We start from the raw sequence: 7272 nt of genomic DNA, 5'->3' as shown, positions 1-7272 counted from the left end.
CTTGATTTTCTGGCTGCTGTTACCAAGAATGTTGATTGTGGAGCCAAGCAAACTAAAACTGTTAACTCTATCAATCTTTTCACCATCCATGCTGATGCTGCCAATTGTCCCAGTGGTGAGAATGTCTATTTTCTTGATGTTGAGCTTCAATCCATATAGGAGGCTGCAGTCCTTGACCTTCTGCAGCAAGCGCTTCAGGTCCTCCTCAGTTTCAGCAAGCAGGATTGTGTCATCTGTATAACGTAGGCTGTTGATGACTCTTCCACCAATCCTGATGCCACATTCCTCTTTGTACAGCCCAGCTTCTTGGATGATCTGTTCTGCATACAGATTGAAAAGGTGTGGAGACAGAACATCCCTGACGGGCCCCCTTCTTGATTTTGAACCATGTAGTGTCTCCTTGCTCTGTTCTGATGACTGCCTCTTGGTCTAAATATAGGTTTCGCATTAGCACAATCAAATGTGCTAATATTGGCCATGTGTACTCTATAACTAATATGAGATGTGTACATCAAGAACCTTCCCCATTGGAACACAGAAAACAAGCAGGGGAAAAAATTTCTCAGCTTTCCGTGAGAAGGATGGTTGACTTAAGACCCACTTGCATACAAACTGCATAAGTTGGCAGCCCTGATTTCGCATCACTCTGGAAAAAAGGAAGACATTGAGTTTCAGAAGAGAAAGAGCAGGAGGGAGAAAAGAAAATGTAGTGGCTGGCAAAGAACTCTTGGCAATATCGTCTCAGACAAGAGACTCCTCACGAAAGTATACAAGTTACTCCTGGGCCTCCAGAAGAAAAAGACTGAGAACTCAATTACAAAGTGGGGCAAGAGACATGGGGAGAATTTTCACAGAGGAAGACATTCGAATGGCCAACAGACACATGAAGAAATGCTCTAAATGACAGTCATTAAGAGACATGCAAATCCAAACCACAATGAGATACTATCTTACTCCAGTAGCAGTGGCAAAGTTTAGCAGGGCAGCAAGTCATAAATATTGGAGCGAATGTGGAGAGGTGGGAACTCTCATACACTGTTGGTGAGACTGTAAAATGGTACAACCATTCTGGAAGGCAGTTTGGGGTTTCCTCAAAAAGTTGAACATAGAAACTCTGTAAGAACCAGCTATTTCACTATGAGGAACATACCCCAAGGAAATTAGAACTGAGACACAAACAGAGATCTATATACCAATATTCTTAGCAGCAGCATTCACTATCTCAGGAACATGGAAAGGGCCCAAATGTCCAACTTGGACTGAATGGATTGAGAAATTGTGGTACATTCACACAACGGAGCATTCAATAGCAACTATTTCACAAAATGCTACATGACTTGGGAGATGCTGGAGAGCATTATGCGAGTGAACTAACTCAGTCTCGTAAGGATAAATACTGCATCAGATTATTGTTGTAAAAACAGAAGTATAACTAGGATGTATGGGGCACCCAGAGGGACAGGGTGGGGAGCAGAGTGGTGAGGATGGGTAGGGGCAAAACCATAGGATTGCACAGTGTGGTGAGTGGAGGGAGGGGGCAAAGGAAATGGGAAGGATCTGGCAGGGACCTGAAAAGACTGGTGATGATGGGTAAGGTCTAATGGTGATTAATTTTATAAAACATAATGCATGGGAATGATTGTATGAAATGCAATATGAATGCATAATAGTGTGGAAAAAACACAACGTATATGAACTTTGTGAGCAAACCAATATAATTAAAAAAAAAATCCAAACAACTAATAAGTGGTAAATCCCAGTCCAAATTCTGATCTGATGACAATGCCCTCAGAAAAATCAGCCTGTACTTCCAACTATATTATTGTAAGCAAGTGCATCGTTAACTTTAAAGTAGTTAATGACCACAGAAATGATCAATATTGTTATTACAACTATAAAGCTGTCAACACTTAATACTGGAAAAAAAACCCACCCCCAACACCATGAGTTGTTCAAATATTGACCACGTTTACTCCATAAATAACATGATATAAAAAAAAAAAAAAAAAAACCCACCCCCAACACCATGAGTTGTTCAAATATTGACCACGTTTACTCCATAAATAACATGATATATTAAGAAAACGATCCGGATGACTTAGTTTGTGTGAGTGGATTTTCCTCTTATGTACGGGTGTGTGTTTAAGTATACTTCATTTGATTGGAGCACACTTAGAGATTTAAGGCCCCAGTGGCCAAATTGTCTGGATAATAATAGTTTCCGTTCTCTACTTCGATATTCACACCGACCCAGCCACAGGGCCTTAAAAAAACCCAAGGACTAACTTTAGTCACTGTTCCTGCTTTCAATAAAGCCTTGTTTTAATAGAAACACTTGTCTCTCTTCCAAGTCCCCACCTTTTTCAGGCAGCTTGCCAGAGGAGGCAAAAAAAAAAAGAGAATTCTAGCACATTGTCCGAAATTCCAAGCAGATCACAAAAATAAACTGTCCCAGAATGTATTCTTTTTAAGAAAAATTGCTTATTCAAGGCTTTCTTTTCTTGTTTGCTTTCCCCCTTCCATTTCCAAACACTTTTTTCTTCTAACACGACGCTGTAAAGTTGCCATCTGTCTCAAAGACACACACACACACACACACACACACACACACGGGAAATCTACTCCCAATGAAAACTGGGAAAAGTAAATAAACTGGTTACAAGTGGGTTTTCTGCACTTGTCCAACCCATAGGCACTTCCCAGTCACAACTTGTCCATTTCACCTTATAGAGAAAAAGGCTGAACGAACACATATGAACATATACACACACTCATGTAGATATTTTTCTTTTAATTTCTGAAAAAAGAACATTTTTCCTAATGTCCCCAAAAGAACACTTGATTTTGACAAGCCCATGAGATAGGAATGGTCAGAAAGAAAATTATACTTGTAAGGAGAGGAAACAACCAAGTACTGAATACCACCGTAGGGGAAAGAGGTTCATTCAGTGAAAGCATCCCCAGAATGAGTTTCTCTGAAACCTTTGCTAAAAATTCCTTTGGGGGTGTCAATTGGTTCATATTGTTTTCTTGCTAAAAGCCATTCAAAAGCTGCCCATTGGGTGGGTGGGGTAAAAGAAATGGGAAGGATCTTTTGTGAAAAAAAAAAGTATTCAAACTTTGTGTAAATCAGAATAAAATAAAAAAATATATAATTAAAGAAATAAAAAGCTGCCCATCACAGTCAGAAGGAAATCTATGGTCCTCACCACAGACATTACAAATGTTGACCTCTTTGCTTATATTTTACATTATATACAAATCTCTGAATTAATCTTATTTATCGTGCCCTTATTAACTACCATCCCCTCCCCGCCACCTCACACACACGTATGCATACACCGGTTTGACTAGAAGCTTTATGAAGGCAGAAATGAGTCTGTCTTGTTCATAAATGACTGTAATGCTGAGAAGAATTCCAGGCATGGACTAATATTTGGTATCTACTATTCAATAAACTATGCATTTCTCAGTGTCAGTACAGGTCTCCAGATGGTGTAAATAGTATGTGCTATATTGTGTAAAGGTTTGAGGTATGAACACAACTAGTAATGGGAAAGGCCTAGGAACCCACTTCCATGAGGGTGACAGTCAAGAAAAGGCTTACATACACTCAGGTTTCAGCCTGGAACTTATCTGTCTTTGGTCCTTTACCAAGGATTTTTCCAGTGATGAAGCTTGACGGCACAAAAGAAAAGGCTTACAGAGCTCAATTCTGTCCTGTAACACATGTGATGACTGCGAATCACAATTGACTTGATGGCAATTAATGACTCACGCATCAGGAGTGGTCACAGCAAATCTGTAGAGTCATTTATCTAGGATCTGAGACTCGAAGGGTTTCTCTTTAAACAGTTCTTCCAGATGATCTGAATGCACATTAACGTCTCAAAACTCCAAGTGGTTCTTTATCAGACCAGAACAGATTCTCCAGGCTTGGTGATTCTCCAGCTAGACTCCACCACAGCAGCTCAAGCTTGAAAGGGCTGTCCTGTTCTAGATGCTTACCCCACCCCATCAGGAGTGCCCCTGGGTGATTAACGCTGGCACTGGCCCTGGCACCACAGACACAGGATATCTATGCCTACGTCTACATCTACATCTATCGATATCGATATTTATCTTTGTGTTGTTGTTAAGTGCCATTGAGTTGTAGGCCCTATGAATGGAAGTCCTCAATACTTGTGTGACTTTCATCCTTTCTCCAAGTTCATAGTGTTTCCGGAGGCAAGCTATTTACGGAAGTAGATGTCACTCCTGCTTCCAAGCTTGTTTTAATTGGGAAGCTCCACCAAACACTGTCCATCATGGATAACTTTCTTGCATTTGACTCATCAGTGTCACAGTGTTCAGCTTCACAGCAACCACTAGTTACCTCTGTACTGTTAGATATAGATATAGAGATAGAGATACAGATGATCTAGATGATCTAGATAGAGACAGAAATAGAGATAGATGATATAGATAGATATCAATATAGATGAGATAGATATAGATGAGATTTAGATGACATAGATATAGGTACAGGTACAGGGATAGATAGATAGATAGATAGATAGATAGATAGATAGATAGATAGATAGAATGGCTAAGGATGACAGAAGAATAATTGATGCCTTTGAGTTGTGGTGCTGGAGAAGAGTCTTAAACATACCACGGACTGGCAAGAAAACAAATAGGTCTCTTTTGGAGAGGGTGAAACCAAGTTTCTCTTTGGAGGTTAGGGTTTTGAATCTCTGACTCACATACTTTGGGCACGTGTCCAAGAGAGATCGATCCTTGGAGAATGATATCATGCTGGGAAGTGTGGAGTAACAAAGCAGGAGAGGAAGACCTTGGATGACATGGATTGATTCAGTAACTGGGGCAATAAGGTAGGTGTGCCAAAGTAAGAGAGACTGGGTCAGGACAGGGCAGGCTTCAGTGCGATTGTACACAGTGACTCTGTGTGTATATATATAACAACAGATATATATATAGATATAAAACAACAGATATATATAGATATAGAACAACAGATATATATAGATATAGAACAACAGATATATATATAGATATAAAATAAGATATATGTAACAACAGTTATATATATAATGACAGATATGTGTGTATGTATGTATATCTATATATATATATAGAGAGAGAGAGAGAGAGAAAGAGAGAACAACAACTAACATATAGTTTTTGTTGTGTAGTATCAAGTCAGAGTGAACTGATAGGTGGCTTTCAAGAGGTTTTCAAAGGCAATCTGAATCCTTGTCACTAAGCTTTTATTTCTTTATTTCTTTATTTTTACACACACACACACACACACACAAAGATACACACTCTCTCTATATATAAGCAGGATATAATAATCTGTGGCTGATCAGAATGATTCAGGGTATTATTGATCAATATTTCTTAAGCTGGATCCCTAAGAACAAACATTATTGAAAAAGCTACTTTAATAGTAGTTTCCCAGAAAAACATATAAGTAAACTTGTTATATGACTATTGTTATATGACTATCTTGTAACTAACTGGAGAACACATATGCACCCTACTAATCTTTTTATGTTGCCTTTAACCTTGGATGGTATAGAAAGATACAAATCGGCCAAAACAAATCCTATGCAGAAGGCTTGCGAGAAGGGACGGGAGGCAGCATGGTGTATGGTAAATGACACAGTGAGGCTTTCTGTGTATGTGATCTTGCTGCTGTCACTCCCTCTCTTGGCCTCCCTTCTCAGTCTAGACCGTCAAAGGCATGGCATTACAGGAAAATCAGATCTCATCGTTGTCATGAAAAGCATATGCTAGTGTTGCTGGTGCTCATTTGAAACCTATCCTTGGGCCAGGACGCAGTCCTCAGGAACAGAGAAAGGCAACAATCATGGTTGGAAATCAGGAAAGGAGCATGCTTCAGGGATGTTTCCCCCAAACAAAGGAATTTGGGCAAAATGTGTGGTTAGAACGTGACAGGCGTTGACTTTCCTTACCCTTCATTGTGTCTTTGTGTCATCCAAATTATTTCCTTTCATTTATGAAGCACAATTTTTAAGTTGACAAATCATGATTTTTTTTAATCCATACAAAGGGATTTAAGGAAAACTAAATTTTATAGGTAATACACAACACACCTTCACTTAGGATAAACGTCTCTCTAACATCTAGAAGCCAATTTGCAAGGTCTTGAATGAGTGAGAATCATTTAATTACATTGATGTAACTTCTTAGAAGGCTACTTTCTAGGGTCTCTGTAGAAATGGTAACAGTATACCTTCTCTGACATGAGAACTGGTGGATCAGGCCTTTCTCTGTTAGTTATACACCATGCTGCCTCCTGTCCCATTTTGTAAGCCTGTGTTTTGGTAACTTTGTATCTTTCTATACCAAAAGCTTTTTTTGTAAGTTCTAATTATGATTTGAGGAAACTTTACAGCGCAGATTGGCCTTCTAGTCAATTATTCACACACATCGTGTTTCGTGTTTCGGTGAATTGATTACAGTCCTCACTTTGTATCATCACTATTTCTCTGTGATGTTCCTTTCCATCCTTCTCCCATCCTCTCCTGCCTGGATTCTGAGCTTCATCCCTGTATAAATACTGTCCTTGTGATGCTGTGTGGGTTCATATTGTAAGACATCTGTAGCTTCCCCGTTCACTTTCTAAATCTGACTATCCTGTGTCTGTAAGTTCTACTAGAAGGGTGAGTTACATTCCTGGCTGAAAGTGAGTTAAAAGCCACAGTCTCTGGGTTTCCTAAGAGTCTCTAAGAAACCCATAAGCCCAGACACTGTTGTGATTTTGAGTTTGTTCCACATTCATCTACCTTTCAATCTGTAACTTTCGATGTCACCATCTCAGAGGAGGCGTTGTATCTGGACACCACCCAATGCTTTGGGGCACAGGTTGTAGAAGTTGAGGATCTCAAAGAACTCCAGTGGTGTGAATTAATTATACTCACATTTATTTTCTTCACTCTGGACAAGAAGAGACCAATGTTGAATCCAGATGGTCACTTAAATGATTTTAAACCCTGAGTCACCAGTGCTAATTGTATAGTATTTACTCAAATTGTCCTGGGGTTCTCTGAGATTGTGGTCCTCAAAACCAAGTCCAATACCCATTCGTTTGGGGTGTGTGGTAATGGCTGAGAAGCCTACCCGGTGTGAACCCTGTTAGGTCTGCAGGGATATATTCCCAGTGTATGCAAACACTCAAGCCGAACCATCCTCTGTCATACCTATCAAGGCTGTAAGCCTTTAACTCGCCCATTTCACCCTCCA

The sequence above is a fragment of the Elephantulus edwardii genome, unplaced genomic scaffold, assembly GCF_000299155.1.
Source record: "Elephantulus edwardii isolate Elephantulus edwardi_28Jun2011 unplaced genomic scaffold, EleEdw1.0 scaffold00011, whole genome shotgun sequence".
NCBI classification, from domain to species: Eukaryota; Metazoa; Chordata; class Mammalia; order Macroscelidea; family Macroscelididae; genus Elephantulus; species Elephantulus edwardii.
The sequence above is the reverse complement of the archived record's forward strand: the minus strand, read 5'-3'. Positions refer to the sequence as shown.